This window comes from Acomys russatus, chromosome 21 (assembly GCF_903995435.1).
Source record: "Acomys russatus chromosome 21, mAcoRus1.1, whole genome shotgun sequence".
In the NCBI taxonomy this organism is placed as follows: domain Eukaryota; kingdom Metazoa; phylum Chordata; class Mammalia; order Rodentia; family Muridae; genus Acomys; species Acomys russatus.
In genome coordinates this window covers 41,718,724-41,736,130 of record NC_067157.1, presented here as the reverse complement: position 1 = coordinate 41,736,130, position 17,407 = coordinate 41,718,724, and the positions used below count along the sequence as shown (strand labels likewise).

The 17,407-nt window shown below is 37.7% G+C and overlaps 1 protein-coding gene and 1 pseudogene across 1 annotated transcript in view; both read right to left on the bottom strand.

The window, feature by feature from the left end:
- Grm1 (glutamate metabotropic receptor 1) overlaps positions 1 to 17,407 on the bottom strand; it is a 384,350-nt gene that overhangs the window by 234,930 nt on the left and 132,013 nt on the right. The gene's annotated exons all lie outside the window — the stretch shown is intronic.
- On the bottom strand, positions 3,448 to 3,976 carry LOC127205010 (60S ribosomal protein L26-like; annotated as a pseudogene).

The window sequence follows — 17,407 nt, the reverse complement described above, 5'->3', positions numbered from 1 at the left end:
AGCCTGATCAATAATTCTGACATCATGTCCAATCAGATTTCTTTATTTTCAGTAAAATGATAATTTATTGAGTAAAATGTGATAATCTTCCACATTACAAGTTAAAATTTCATTTTGTTTATGTATTGTTTGGGACTCTCATACATGTATGTAAAATATGTTGATCAAAATTATGATCACAACATATCGTAGGTCTAAAGCGGCCAATTCTTGTCAATCATTACTTCTTTTAATTGCCTTTTTATCATGTTTTATCTTTATTAACTGAAGTTTTTCTTTGACAGTTTTATATGCATATCTAATGCTTTCTGATAGCACTCATTCCTACTCTTTCTCATCTTCTTCCCTCTCCCAATCTACCTGCCTCTTTCTTCTACCAATCTCCATCCCACATTCATGTTTTATTTGTGTGTGTCCTAAGTTTGACTAGAACCATCTATGAGGCCCTGTCACTAGAGCCTAAAGGTCATAGCAGTGGGTACATAACCAAAGACAGCACTTTCTCCTTTTGCAGACTCCATCAGTAACCTTTAGTTCAACAGTAAGAGGCGGTTTCTCATGAACCACTCTCCCATCCATGACTGACTGTTAACTGGAATGTCTTGTGCAGGCCCAATGGAAATGATCATAACCGCTGTGAGCTCATGATTACATTTGTATCATGTCTAGATGATGAGATTACATTGTCCTTCCTCTCTTATAGCTCTCATTCTCTCTGTCTCCTCTTCCACAATGTTTTCTGGATCTTACGGGGTCAAATAAATTACCTGCTTGCAGCTGAGCCCTCATCCATTGCTTATTCTCAGTACCATGTGTATCATACACCTCTGCATTCACTATCATTCATTGCAAATATGAACTTTACTGAATAGCATCAATAGTGTTCTTTGTCTAAACATAGATACTTAGAAAGCAGAATGCAGACCTGCCCATTTAGCCAAAAACATGTATTAATTTTTCTTATGTGGCCTATGACCTCCTAAGTCATGGAGTTTTACTGGGGTCACTGGACCAAGCATAGGATCCCTTCTGTGGATTAAGGGCAAATGCAATCAGAGAGTGGTTAATTTCCCCCCATGAAAATCATACCACTAAAAATAAAAAACAAAAATTAAAAAAAGAAAATCATACCACTATTACACATATTAGCACTTGACTGGAAGGTTGTAATTCATATAGTTCATTGCTTGGTTAAGAGCCTTAATGTTCTATCTCTCCCAGCAGCATGCACAGCATAGTCTAAAAGTTTGAAAGCTAGCCAGCAGAGAGAAGGTTTCTAGCTCAAAGCCAGCTTGATTCCTCCATATCCTACAACCATGGCATGTGGTGTGTTCAACAATGTGGTCTTATCATATTGTTCTGGTAGACAAACAAGCAGAAAACAAGAGTTTGTATTGTTTGGAGGGCTATGGTGTCTCCCTGACCAACAGCTCCCATGGAGGTCTCATGAATGTCCCTGCAATTTTTTAGTATATTTTTCTTTCAATAATCATTTAGCTTTTGTAAAACCCCAGTACTTGAATTACTGTGTGTTCCCAAGACAGTCTTTTGTATGAGCTTATGGATTATATTCCTACCTTCCAGATTTTACTTTACAACACCCTAATGAAAAATTATCATATATTGATTTTCACTTCAATCATTCTGACCAAAACTGTAGCTATGAACCCTTCTTATCTGATACTGAATCAACATAGAGTTTCCAGCACTCTTGACACAAGAGAAAATGACAAAACTATTTCATTTGAAGGTGTCTGTTGAGTCAATCTATGATTTTCTAATATTCCCCCCTCAACTCAATTTTAACTAAATTTCTTCCTTTAAGATTACCAAGCAAAAATACATAAAGTGACTACTGTGTACTAAATGCTATAGGCATACAACCAGAACATGAGCATAATTGCAGCAGAGCAAGTTTCTGCTCAACACAGCGATGAGTTAAGAATAGCCACCTCCCTTTTACATTTTCTTTTCTCACTTTAAAACTAGAAGCTATTCTGGGATTTTTTTTATAATCTTGGATATGTTCGTATGTTAAGATGATGACATAAGACATATTTTGTTTAGTGAACTGAAGTTACCATACAGGCTTCATTATTCAGTGCCTCAGACACTTCATTTACCACCATTGCTCTTTGGTGAATTTGTGGATTTTCTGTTTTGTTTGGGGTTTCTTTCTTTCTTTTTTTTTTTTTAGAGGTGGCAAGTTATGTGTGAACATTTCAAGTGTCTTAGCCTCCCTCTAAGCTCATTCTGTATTCACTGCAATCTCTCGCTACAATGCATTTGTTATCCATGAGCACCACACGTCTATTTATGTTCCTGAGGTGTGTTTTTGCAAGTTTTCCTTGGTGGATGGACAATGAAAAGAGTACCATCCCCTTGTCTTGGCTTTAAAGCTCTTTAACAGATTATAATTATTCATTTCATAAACCTGTGAGCTTAAAGTGTGCTATCATTCTGAAGGTTGTTATAGTTTAAATGTAGTTTACTTTCTACCAAAACTGTTACAATATTGAGAGTGGATAGGGCCTTCATGAGACATTTGAATCATGCAAAAAGGTCGTCATGAATAAATTAACATTCTTGAAAGATTGGGCAACTTCACTCAAGACTAGATTAGTTCTCCCAGGAGTATATTATTCTTATGACAGCGAAATCTCATCAAGAAAGTCACTTCAACACTGTTTTATGTGCTTCCTGAACACACACACACACACACACACACACACACACACACACACACTCCCCTTCTGTTTCTCTGCCATAACATGATACAGCATGAGGTCTTAATCAGAAGTTAAACAGATGCTAACACAGAACTTGGACATCATTGGCAAGCAAAAGCAAACTTCTTTTTTATATGAATTATTGAGAGCTGGATATTTTGTGTTAGCAGCAGAAAAAAAAATGATGCGTCGTTAACTCAGAACCGAAGTGTTTGGATAATGATATATGGAACTGGGAAATGAGCAGAGGATGGAAGAGTTTAAAGAAGCCGATTAGGAGGAGAATCCTAGTGTGTTTTAAAATGAGCACTAAGAGTGAATCTGAGGCTGGCATAATGGCTCAGTGGATAAGGGGTGTTGATGTTTAGCCCTGGTGACCTGAGTTTGGTTCCCAGCACTCAAAATGGAAGAAGATAACTGACTGTGAAAGATGTTCTCTGACCTAGACACATGACCTGCTCCACCTCATGCATATCCCCACAATAATAATATAAATAAATTAAAAGAATGGTGCTGGTGAAAACTAAGAAAATCAAGAGACAGGGTTTTTGGGTTTTTTGGGTGGTTTTGGTTTGGTTTGGTTTGGTTTTTGGTTTTTGGTTTTGGTGTGGTTTGGTTTTTGTTTTTGTATTTTTTGTTTGTTTGTTTTTTTGTTTTGTTTTGTTTTGTTTTTTGGCTGCGTAAACAGTCTTTAATCAGAGTTGTGTATCAGAAGCCTCTACTCTTCCATTGTCTCAATCATTTCTTCCTTGTATTTACCCTTATCCTTTCCTACTTGTCAGGACTTGGCTTTCCTTTCCAGGATCTTCTTATTGTCTTTGTCCATCTTTAGCCTGGTGATAGCCACCTTGATGGGGTGGATGCCCACATGAACAGTTGTGTCATTAGCCTTTCTTCCCAGCAGTCATTCAACATAGATGATATATTTCCTCCTGTACACCTGGACCACTTTACCAATATGCTGGCCTTTGTATTGTCCTCAGACAACCTGAACTTCATCATCCTTTTGGATGGGCATGGACAGAACATTATACTTCTGTCTTACCTCTTCAGAAAGAGGAGAAGACATGATCTTCCTCCGAATGTGAGAAGGTGCATTGAAATGGCATTTGTGGTTCTTGCTTCTGTCAGAAGTCATGAAGGGACTGAACATAATGTTGGTGGCTGTGACCTGAGACTCAGGTATTTTGTGATAGCAAAGAACAAGGCTAAAGCAAGCTTCCTGCATCTAGCCTGGGGACATGCCTCCTGATTTTATGTCAAAACAACACTAGGATAATTTTCTTTCAATCTGTTCATCAGAAGTGAGTTCTTTTTCAACACCTGATTGGATGGCTTCGGGTCACACAGTAGGGGAACACTATTTCCTAAAACAATTTCAAACCTGGGGTACAGTGCATTAAAAGAACAATTAGTTGGTAGCCTGGAAATAGTAAGTCACAAAAAGCTAGTAAAATTCCTATGAAGAAAATTAACTTTAATAAAGTTGAGGTTAACAACATGTGGGTGCAATGTTCCATTTTGATTCAGGTGTGAAAAAAAATGAAAATTATTAAAGTTACAAAATCCATTTGAGACAAAAACACGGAAAACTGTTAGTCTCCCTCAGAGACAATGGGGAGGAGAGATTCTATAAGCTAGTGCTCTCCCATAATGTATGCGGAATTACATTTACTTTCATCAAAACTCTAAGAGTTCATTTGCTTCATGTACAAGCTTATCAGTTCTGCTTTGAAAACAAAAGAACCTTCTAAGTCTAGTCTCATGATATAAACAAGTGGAGGCTACTTTCCCCTTATCTGATTAACTGAAATAAACCACAGCTTCACCTTTTATGATCAACCAAAGTAAAGTGACACCTCACTGGTAACCCTGATGACTAACACTGAGCAACAACACAATCTACCAAAGTCCCTTCATTATTGATCCTATGGAGTAGACTATCCATTGCTGGATAAGCTGAATAAAGTACATGATAGTACAACATTTGAGACATCATTTATAATCTAAGAAATGACAGAAAAACATATATAGCCTCTCATAAACATTCTCGCAAACTCTTCCAAGATCAAAGACTGACAACAAGGGAGATTGGGGGTCTGAGTTCTATATCTGGGGATGTTTGTGGCTGTGCACCACTTCCTCAGTGTGTATTGTCATGTTCTCCTTGTGCAAAGGAGAGACTACAGTGTGCAGTCTGTTGGAATGGGCAATTCCTCCCCCTGCAGGCTCAGCTGGGATCATGAAGTCACCCATTCTGTAAGCCCACTCATGCCTTGTGCCATCCAGCATGACCAATGCCCTTCAGACATTGGAGACTGGCTTAGTCCTGCTATCTTAGGTCTGCGACACTCTGTTAGGTGTTAGTTACATGTATGTGAGAGTTAGTTTGCCTTCTTTAGTAAACTTTGTTTTCTTAGTCTGTACATGTGCAACTCTCCAATAGTGTACAGTCCAGTTCATATCTGAAGCAGTACTTTCAGGATAAGTCTGAATCCACTGTTCTTCACAAGACGCTCTTCAATACGACTCCCACTCCTGTATTACCAATCCCACGTCATAATAGTCCATGGGTGGGCCAACGGCTTTAAATTTAATTTCAGGGTTGACCCTTACTGAGATTTCCCCTAGCAGTGATGAAAGATAATATAGACAGTACAAGAACAGTGAGTTGGTCTAGAGCAGATGGTCCTAATCATGAGTTTGTCTACCCAGACATTTGATAGCTAAAGAAGACCTTAAATAAGAAAAGAAATCATTTTAATATATAAAAAATAAGAACAAGTCTGGGCCACATAACACCTTCACACGAGGTGAAAAAAAAATAACTATGAAAAGCCAAATAAAGTAAACATATTAACACTAATTATCAGAATTTGTTTGTTAATTGTGACAAATATACCCCCACTAATACAAAATATTAGTAACAAGGGACAACATTACTTAATATAGTTGGACTGTCTGCATGGCACTTTTGTAGCATTTTCCCCCATAAATCTGTTCCAAGAAGTAAAGTATATAAAAGTAACACACAAAAAATGAAGAGCTCCATGGCTCTATTATAAAATAAAGTCTCTATGATCCTATAAAGAACACTGCAATTCCTTGTTCCATAAGGAGCCATAAGGACAAGGTTTTTACAGTTTTTCATGTCTATAATTCTGATTGAAATATATTTTTCTTTGACCTTTATGGTCAAAATATATTTAATGAGAAGTCATGAAATAGTTCAGTAATTGTAGAGACATCATGTAAATAGCAAATAATAAAAACAATAGTAAGAAAGGAAGGGAGTTCAGTTTTTCAAATTATCACTTAGAAGAAATCCAATGACTGCATCAGCATCCTATTTGATTCTATATGTGTGATGGTCACTGTTAGTTGCTAACTTGACAGAATGTAGAATTACCTGGTAGCAGGGCCTCTGGGCCCGCCTTAGGGGATTTCTTAAGTTTACAGGTATGTGAAAGCCCATCTTAATTGTGGTTGAGACCATTCCCTGGGCAGGTGACATAGAAGAGAGCTGGAGCGCAGCAAGTAAACATGCATCACTCCCTCCGTTTTATGATTGCGAGTGTGATACGGCTTCAAGCGCCTGCTGCCTTAACTTCCCCACAATGGTGGACTGTTCCATGAACTGTCAGAATAAACATTTTATTCTCTAAATTGCTTTTGCCAGCATAATTTATAACAGTAACAAAGATAGCATGGTAAAAACATGTGAAGGGGTGAAGGTGTAATGCCACGGCAAGGCAATCGCCTAGTATGTGTAAGGCCCTAGATTCTATTCCCAGCATCATAAAAAAAAATACAAAATTACTAACTGAAGAATATTAGGCATATGAGTGCAACATAAAAATTAGAGAATGCCATTTTAAATACAGGTGAAGTAGTGTCCTGGTAAAAACATGAAATATAACCTGCATATACTATTTCCAGAATAAATAAAGCAGAAAGGAAATTAAAAGAATCTAAAGTTTTTAGTATTATAAAATGAACCCAGCCCAGTATAGCCTGTTGTGAGTTGTCAGAGAAGTCCTGTCTGGAAACATGTGTCAGGTCTGGTTACTCCACTGGGTTAATATTAGGAAAGCAAATGTTGGAGCCCAGGTCTAAGGTCACTGTCTCTGTTGCTTCCTCTCCTGGGACTCCGCTAGGTACAATGCACACTAAAGCCTAAGGCTTATTATTGTTTATGAAAGAGAAGGCACACATATCGAGTCCAGCCAGTAATATAGGACAGTGCTATGGTTAACTGGTGGTGTTCTAATAACATTCTTAAAGCCAGTTTTCTCCATAAGGCCATCAGGTTGCAATAGCCCTAATGGAGGAGGTGCTAGGATGATGTCACCTTGTAGAAAGGTGACTCTACAAGATGTCAGCAGCAAATGGAGACTCTGGGGCCAGAATCATAATATTTACGACTAATATGGCTGCTAGTGAAAATAATTCTGTCAAACTATTTTTTATGTAATTCAAGAAATACCATAATTGAAAAATGCAATCATCTTAGAGCTTATTGAATTAACTAATTATGTTGATATATAATAGATACAATCTCATTGTTACTTAGGAAATCTGGAAGAATTATAGCAGTTAATTTAACTTAAATGGAAACTTGCAGAAGTTTTTGCAAGCAATTTTGAGGTATTCCTTCTGGAGACAATGGAGCCGATTGAAGTCATCAAAATGTAGACATAATCTCTGAGTTTTTCTCGGTGATTGACTTACCCAACTCATTCTGAGATACTCATCATGCATTTCAATTACAGCTATGTTCATCAGAACTGGAAAAGAAGCAAGCCTGTTGTTCTATAAGGTCTAAAAGCACAGTAACAACACGGTATGACCTTGTGCCAAATACTAACATATTGTCTAACATATTACTGCTTTCCAGGTCTGGTTACACAGTTCCCTAACTTTAGTCTTACCATCTAGAAAAATCTCTTTCAGGCTCCAATAGAAACCTATTTTCTTGGTGAATACTTGCAGTTGTTAACATGATTAAGCAATTATCACCTTGGCACAGTATTCAATACTAAGTGTGTATTGAATAGTTACCCAGAATCAGAAACTGTTTTTAAAAAAAATGAGGGGTGGTCCCTATGCATTTTGTAAATGCACATAAAAAGACCATATCTTTATCATGTTTTTATCTAGTCCTTTAACTTTCAGAAATAACTTTCAAGATATGAGTAATATCTAATTCACTTTAAGCTTCCTTTACTAATGAAGAAATTGGTTAGAGGTTTTCCTAAAGCTAAAATAATTTTACAACTTAAATGTCTGAATAAACCTAGAGTTTAGTAGCACTGAAAAATATGACCATTGTATTTTCAATTTCTGAAGGAACCAATATTGTTTCATTCATGGGAATGGCTTTAGGCCTTTCTTAGCCACTAAAGAGACCATTTTATCTGTACATAAAAAAAGTAAAATTAGACTTTGTGATTTTTTTTCAAAATAGAAATTGTATAGGAGATTGGAAGAAGATATTTTGATTTTGGGAATTGTATTCTGAAATTGTAATTGTGTATATTATATTCTTCATTTCCAGAATTTATCATTTTAAAAGAAATTTTAAATCAAGCTACATAAAGTAAAAATGCTCCAGAAGAGACTTGATACCCTAGCATCATATTCAGGGGGAGGAGGTCCCCCTCAGTCACAGTCATAGGGAAGGGGAATGGGGTGAAAGCGGGAGGGAGGGAGGGAGGAATGGGAGGATGCATGGGATGGGATAGCAATTGAGATGTAATAGGAATGATTTTATTTTTCAATTAAAAAAAGAAAATTAGATATAAATTTTATTCACATAATTAATTAGATTATGTTCTTTTACTTGTGGACTAAGATAAACAATCAAATAGAGCCTTTATTTCCAAACATGAAAAATAAAAAAATATGTTAATATTAAAAGATGCTCCTGTTTTGAACATATTTTCTTGGGGTTCTACGGTAATAATGAATGCAGTAAAGAAACACCCATGTTAGCAAATTCAGACTAGATGAGTTTAGAGAAAGTAGGAAGTGTATCTATTAAGTAAGTATTCTTAAAAATATCAGAAAACTCACATGATGGCACTGGTCACAGGTATTGATTGCCTATGATGGTGTCATTGCAAAAGTTTCATTCTGATACTGGCTTTAACACCACTACCATAGCATAGCAGCTTTGAAAACTAAAAATATTAAAAGGTAAATTCAGTTATCTTGAAAATGTTGACCACAAATGCTACTACAACGGAAAGCAGGACATCACAGCAGCATTCTTCTATGTGTCCCTTCCTTGTGCAAACTCCTCACCTTGAATTTCTGGACTTGAAGACTCATTGTGTGAGAAAAGCAACAGAATACTACCTGCAGAAGTAGGTTAGAAAAAAAGGCGTGACTTTTTCCTACTCCCTTGGCCAGATGTAATGTGAGTGACCCCCACAGAAGGAGCCACGAGACCAGAAGCTAAGAACTCTGGCAGAATAAAAACCTGCGATATAACAATAGTCCAGTGAGTGATTTAGAAGCTGACTGTCCCCAAGTCAAGCCTTTCAGGACAAGGCTTTGGATAGATGAAAACTATTTGCATTTCATATGTCCTTCTCTACAGACTGTCAGGCTCGGCAAACTCTTTCCTCTCTTTGCAAAAAGGCTTAGGGATAAAGTGCAAACAATGCCCCATGTGATGAGGAGAAGCACAGCAAATGAACTCTCAGTTATCTGTCATTAAATGACTTTACGGCAATCGATATAATTTTTTCCTGAATGGATTTAGTGACCAAAATCAGTTCATCGACTTAATAATTTTCAATATTTGTCTTTAGAAAACATGCCAGCAAGCAACTCTTCTGTACTTCTTTCCTGAAACATAGCTTTGCAATTCCAGCTTCCTTGCACTTTTTAAGCTTGGTTTGCAATCCCAGTAGACAATGACGAGTGAATTTTAATAACTATTCAATGTGCTATATTTGGGAGCATGGAAGGAAAAATATGTTTCCTTATTAGAAAAAAATCAAACCCAGAAACCTTTTAGATCATGCTCCCTACTTATTATTAGTGTTTCCACAAATTTCTGAAGCTACACCTATATTTGGGGAGAGGGTGGATTGCCTAGGTAATTTCTAATGAATATGCCCCTGAAAAGGGAAAATGACTAACAGGGAGAAAAAAAAAAGCATAAGAATGACTAAGTTGACAAAAACAAAACAAAACAAGAACCATAGAGTCTGTCTTATGTTGGCCAGCCACTCCTGGGCATGGGCCTGCTCTGGAATGTGGTTGACATACCCAGTGTCACTCTATTGTTCCTCTCCCTGCAGGTCCCAATTCCTAATAGCTTCTTGGTTAGGGTCAGACGTTGTGTCCCCTTCCTCTTCTCAGTGACCTGATTTGGTCTGTTTTGAACCTGTGAAGGTGCTGTGAATGCTGTCCCATGCATGATGTCATATTTGTGAGATCAGATACGTATCAACTGTATTGTGTCCAGTGGATGCTGGTTTCTTGAGGTCATCTACCACTTCTGGCTCTCACAGCCTCTCCTCTTCAGCATAGATTCTTGAACCTTGAAAGGAAGGGTCTGGTACAGATATTCCATTTAGGGTTAGAGTGCTCCAAAGCCTTTCACTCTGCCCATTGTCCAGCTGTGATTCTCTTGCTTAATTACCATCCATGGCAAGAAGCATCACTGATGCGGGATGAAGGATGCTGCATTCCAAGGCTGTAGGATTAGGTCTTGAGGAGTTGTTTTAATACTATGGAATCTGTGGTGGAATTTTTTTTTCATGTGCACATTTGGTTTGGTTTGGTTTGAATTATTGGCTTATGGTTTTTTTTTTTCTTTTATTTTTAAGCCTAAATTTTTCTTGGGGTTTACTTGGTGTCTTTTTTTGTTTTTTTGTTTTTTTTGTTGTTGTTGTTGTTGTTCTTTTGTTTTTTTGAGGGTTTAATTGAAAGAACATGAAGTTGGATGGGTAGGAAGATTTGGGAGGAATTGGGAGAAGGAAAAGAATATAATTAAAATATGTTGTATAAAATGTTGTAATAAAATTTTAATAATTAAACTGGACCCTATAAGACAACACACTTCTTTTCATTGATCAATATTTCAAAACTGTGTAAAAACCCCAACTTATTGGTGTGGCTGGGTTGCCAAAGGCCAAGGATTTCCCTGATCAAACTCATAACTGAGGCCCAAGTAAACTCTCACTTCATGATCCCCTCACTCTTTTAGATAAGAGGAAACAATAGGTGTTTCTTTTATTGAAAATCCAGTCTTCACTAGTAGACCTAGTATTCTGCACTGATTCATTAGACGGTGTCCAAAATATAAAAAATATGAAGTGCTATACAGTAAAAAAAAAAAAAAACAAAAAAAACAAAACTCAGATAACATTACAGGAAATACAATGCTTTAAGCTAATTATAGATATACAGTGGAAACCTGCTCGTTACAAACTACTCACACGTTACCCTTGTGGAAATGTCTTACCCTGCCCCTTCCCACACTAGACACCACTGTTATGAGTACAACCTTAATTATCACAACTGACCTCAAACAATTTTGAACTTTCTCTTATTTCTCCTTCCTTCAACTTTTCATCTCTCTAGTATTTCTCATTTTTCCACCAGATGTTTCTTTAGCATTGCTTTTCTTGTGAGGAACTAGCTACCCACATGCTTTCTGGCATGCTACTCAAAATGATGGCCACCCAAAGACCAGTAAACATACTAGTTTGCATTAGAGAAGGGACCTAAGATGGCAAAAGGAATCAAAACTTCTAATACGCAAGGCTTACATTAAGGAGATGGGAGCTGATGTGATAGCGCACATCTGTAATACCAGCACTCAGGAGGCAAAGGTAGGTGGATTGGTTTGAGTTTGAGGCCAGCCTGGTCTACAAAGTGAGTCCAGAGCAGCCAAGGCTACACAGAGAAATCCTGTCTTGAAAAAAAAAATCATTAAGGAGATAGTCCTACATTATCTAGATGGGTCCAAAGTAAACACAGAAGTTATTTACTATGGTAGAAAAAAATCAGAAGGAAGACCTGAGGAGGTAGCAATGTCAGATAAAAATCATTCAATTCTGTTGACCTTGGAAAATGGAGGAAGACTAGAATAAATTATGGGATGTGGATAGACTTCACAAATGGGGAGAGACCTGCCAGCACCTTAAGTTTAAGACAGCAATCTACATCAGAATTCTGACATTAGGGCTGAATATTAAAGTTCTGTATTGTCTACATCACCCAAGAAGTACAAATATGCACATATGCCCATTGAGACAGATTTATAGATAATAAGCCAAAGAGTTCATGTGATCATCTAGTGATGCCTCTAAGTTACACAGTAGAGAAAGGGAAAAGTTATAACTAGTGGTAGAAGGTGGCTAGATAGCCAAATTGATAGATTACTTTATAGGTAGATTATAGAAAGACTGGTGATAGGCTAATTGTTTTAATGAAGAGCTATTTTGACAGGGAAAAAATAGTCTTTCCAATGAAACATTCTGCACCAATTAATCATTTGAAAAATCTCACTCTTAACTCACAGCATAAACATTTAACTCCCAATGAATCATAGCTAACATGAGATTTAAAAGTACACAAATGTTTAAAAATGCATGTGGCCTTGGAGCAGTGAACAGAGTGTGAACCGCAAAAGATGAATTTGGCCACTATACTTTCTCAACACTAAGTTTCATCTTCTAAAACACCACTAACAATCTCAGGTTCAGATACAAGAAAAAAGAAAATTTTGCTAAGCATATTATGAGCATGAGTTCTGCGCAGAAGTGATCAAAACATCCACAACACCACAAGAATAAGACAAACAGACAACAAAATGGACACAGCTGTAAATAAGAGATGTCACCCACAAATGTATTAAAATGGCAAATAAGTGCATAAAAGTGTTCATACTATTAGTCATTAGGAAAATGCAAATTAAAACCACAAAGAAATGCCACTGTACACCCACTGGAACAGCTAAAAGTGAAAAGACTGACAATCCTATTTTGGTGAAACTGTGCAGGATTTAGAGTTCTCTTACAATGCTGTTAGAATTGCAAGATCTTTCAGTGACTCTGGAAACCAGTTAGGTGGTTTGTTATTAAACAACTTCTAAATTTTTTAAAATTTATTTATTTATTCACTTTACATCCTGGGCATAACCCCCTCCCTCCTCTCCTCCCAATAGCCATCCCTCTCCCTCTCCCCCTTCCCTATTGCTAGGAAAAGGGGAAGTCCCCATACCCACCTACCACAGATAGTCAAGTCACATCAGGGCTGAGTTGAGTTCATCCTCTTCCCCTGTGTTCTGATAAGGCAGTCTCATCAGAAAGAAGTGATCTAAAAGCAGGCAGCAGAGTCCATGTCAGAGACAGCTCCCACTCTCCTTACTTGTGGACCCATATGAAGCCTAAGCTGCCCATCAGCTAGCTACATCTATGTAGAGGACCTAGGTCCAGTCCATGCATAGTCCTTGGTTGGTACTTCAGACTGCACAGGCCCCTCTGGGCCCTGGTTACTTGACTCTATTGGTTTTCTTGTAGAGTTTTTGTCACCTTTAGGACCTTTTATCTTTCCCTCCTCTTTTCTGCTAGACTCCCTATGCTTCACTCAATGTTTGCCTGTGAGTCTCAGCATCTGGCCCAAAGAAGATAAGTAACAAGGAAGATTCAAGGGAGGATGCTTAAATTTCATTCAGAAGAGGAAATAGAATAGACAGAGGCAGTTGTTGAAGAGAGGGAACAAGGTAGAAGAGGAAGTGCAGAGAGGAATAAGGGTAGATATCAGACCTAGGGAGAGGACAGAAGGTCTGCAGAGAAAAGAGAAACTATGGGGATGGGGCATCTCTGTGACAAGCTGGAGATGTGTGTCATAATATGCCTCTGGGAGGATATGAAGAGGAGTATAACTGAGACTCCTAGTAGCAGGGGTCATGGAGACTGATGAGGACACCCTCTAACTAGACAGGCCTCCTAGTGGACAGAGGAGAACACAAACCCACCCACAAAAACTTTCATCCAAAACTTACCCTGCCTACAAGATGTGCAGGGATAAAGATAGAACAGATAGAGCAGAAATTGAGGGAATGTCCAACCAGTGCTTGGCCAAACCCAAGACGTACCCCATGGAAGAGAGCTAATCCTTGACATAATTAACAATATTCTGCTTTGCTGGCAGACAGGAGCCTCTCAGAGTTGTTCTCTGAGAGCCTCCACCTAGCAGCAGTTTGTAACTTCTAAAATTAAAAGTATCACTCACTAATGACACACAAGCTCTTCTCCAGATATGTCTTAAAAAGAAGTAATCTAGAAGACCACAAGAGTTGACCATGAATGTTCATAACAGTATTATTTATAATAGCTAAAGATTATATATAGAGAATATAAATACATGTTAGTTGGTGGACATATATGTAAATGAGCACACCAATGCCACTAGAATCTTATTTAGAAATAAAAAGAAAATAAACAGTGGAATTTTATCTGAAAAGTATTTTGATAATTAAGTAAGAGTCTATGGTGAATGCAGAGATTTATGGATTCTTGGGATGCTTAGAATACATAATAGAAGAGGGGACAAAAAGAAAGAAAATTAAGGCTGATACCAATGCCATTTAAACAAAGCAAGCATAACCTGACACACAGTATAAGTTACTTAGTACAATCACAGAAGCTGGTGTCTTGAACTAATGTTCACATCTAGACTCTTTCTCTGTCTGTTACTGAGAAATTATTTTAATTCTCCCTGCAGCAACATGCAGGTAAGATTCATACCCTCTCATCTCATGGTTGTGGTAGTTAAGTGGACTGAAACACACAATATATGTACAATGTCTGGCAGACAGTGCATCCATATTATTATCATCATTAAAATGATCACTCTAGATACGGTGAGCATAGTTCCAAGAATAATCATATAATAATTTAGTATAGCCAAGAAGACATTAGTCTTTTGCACAGTGACTACCATCAGCAAACTTAGTTAGCTTACTTGGTGAAGATGTCATATTTATTGGTCCAAAGTCATGGTCTCCTGTGAGCCTGTGAGCTGGATCTACCACCACAGATTTAAACATTGAACTAAGTAAGTGGGTTCTAGGTTTATAAATATGACTGATAAGACAATGTAAAGTGAAAATTCCCAATTCATGACTAAGATAAGATCAAATGAATCTATAAATACATTCCTATTGATCATAGCTGCATCATACTATCTTAATATATTATAAATTCTAAGACTGTAAAAAATGCCTGAAAAAAGATCTAGAATCAAGTCCTTCATTTTTGCAGGGGAAAAAATGGTCTTGGGTTGAACCACTGAGTAACCAAGGTCACATAAGCACTTCATGGCAGAGCCAATACTCTGGGTCCATGGTTTGTTTTTTGTTGTTGTTGTTTTGTTTTGTTTTGTTTTGTTTTTCCATTATCTCACATTCTTTTGTTATAGAATATTATATTAACTTTCAAAAATTTCTTTTAAAGTTCTATTTTTTTATATAATAGTTTTTGGCAACATAGTTTATTATTCCATCATAGACAGCTCCCAAATACATGACAACGTGTTTTTTTTGTTTTTTTTTTTTTTTTTTTTATCTTTTTTTCTAAGCTGAGAAGGTGATACATTCAATAGAAACTCTATCTTGTTAGCAAATGAAGCTTCAAGTCCTGGGATTAGGTTACATCTAACTGAATTGTTGGCAAACAAGGTCCCATGGGAACTCCCAAACGACCTGAGCTGTTACCAAGACGACAGGTTGCTTTCCACAAACTGACAGACAGGTGCCATTGCTGAGGATAACACCTACACAACTCATTGAACATGGAGAAGTAGAGCTGGTGGTTACAAAGAGCCTTTATCCCTATGTTCCAATGTGTTCGATACAGGATCTCCTGCCTTAGGAGAAACATAAACACCAACCCAGACACAAACCCTTTGATCTACAATGGCATTCTCCCTGCAAGGTATGCTAGAGCAAAGCTTGTGGAAGTAACTAACCAATATCTGATTGGACTTACAGACCACTCCACAAGATGGAAGCAACACTTCATGGGAGACCAAAAACCTGACACTAGATAGTCCAGGGACCTAAGGCAAAACCAAATACTACTATTCTGAAGAAGGAGGAGGAGGAGGAGGAGAAGGAGGAGGAGGAGGAGGACTCATAATGATATTTTGACATATTCATAGATCAGTATCTTTCTCAGCCATCATCAGAGAAGCTTTCTCTTGCAGCAGCAGATGAGAACAAATACAGACATCCACAGACAGGCATTTAGCACAGGGTAAGAGATCTTGAAACACTCGGCCCTAAAAGGGGTGTCTCTACCAAATCTATCTGCTCAGGACTTAGGGAACCCTGCAGAAGAGGAGGCAGAAGGAGTGTAAGAACCAGAGGGGAAGGAGGACACCAAGAAAATAACACCCTCTAAATCACATGATCAAGACTCATGTGAACTCAAAGAGATTAGGACAACATGTGCATGGCCTGCAGGTCCTTTGCATATATATCATGGCTCCCAGTTTAGTTTTTATGGGATTCCTCAAGGTGTGAATGAGTGGGTCCCTTTTTCTTTCTTGGACTTTTTCTTTCTGTTTGTATGTACTAGTCTGATGTATTAGTTCTTGTTTGATCTTGTCTTACTTTATTTTATGGTCATCCCTTGGAAGTCCATTTGTTAATGAGGAACAGACAAGGAATAGTTGCAGATGAAAGGGGAGATGGGGCTGAACTTGGAAGAATAGAGGGAGGGGAAACCATAATCTAACATATTATATGAAAAAATTTACAATAAAAGAAAAAAGAAAGACTATACACTGAATTTCAAATTTTTATCTTGTCCCCAAATAGCCACATATGTATCATAATCTTCTCATGAAGTCACAGCCACAGCTCCCTGTCAACTGCATGGCATCAAGAGTACAAGCAATATTCCATACTGCATGGTCACTAAACCATGGAGCTTGGCTTCTGTGGTAGTTTGAATGAGAATGGCTCCCATAGGCTAATGTATTTGACTGTCTGATTCTCAGTTGATGGAACTGTTCGGAAAAGATTAAGAGGTATGGCCCTGTTGAAGGAGGTATGTCAGGAGGGTTGGGCTTTGAGGTTTCAAAACCCTATGCCATTCTCAATGTCTCTTTTTCTCTCTGTGTCTGGTGTTTGTATATCAGATATAAATTCTCAGCTACTCTCCCAGTGCCATGTCTACCCACCTGCTGCCATGCTCCCCCCAGGATGATCATGGACTCTATTCTACTCTCTAGAACCAATACCCCCAGTTAATTGCTTTCTTTTAGAGTTGCTTTTGTCATGGTGCCTCTTCAGAGAAATAGAAAAGTAACTAAGACCACGCATTTAATGGAGTCCAGGCTTAGAGATTATCAGTTCATAATTGGCTTACTAATGTCTAAGTTCATCGTTGGGTGATAGAACATCTGCTTAAGGACTTGATCACAGTGGTAAGATTTGGGATTTTTGCATGGACTTTGTCATCAAAGAAACTAGAATGTATTTTAAGGTGTGGCTCATGACATGTAAAGACTGCTATCACCTGACTTAAAATGTTTAGACTGTTCTAACATTAATAACATCTGGCTAAGAGTGGGGAGGCAGTTAGGTGAATATTGCACTAATGAAAGTAAGGGATAACAGCACCTTGGAGGAGGGAGGTAGTAAC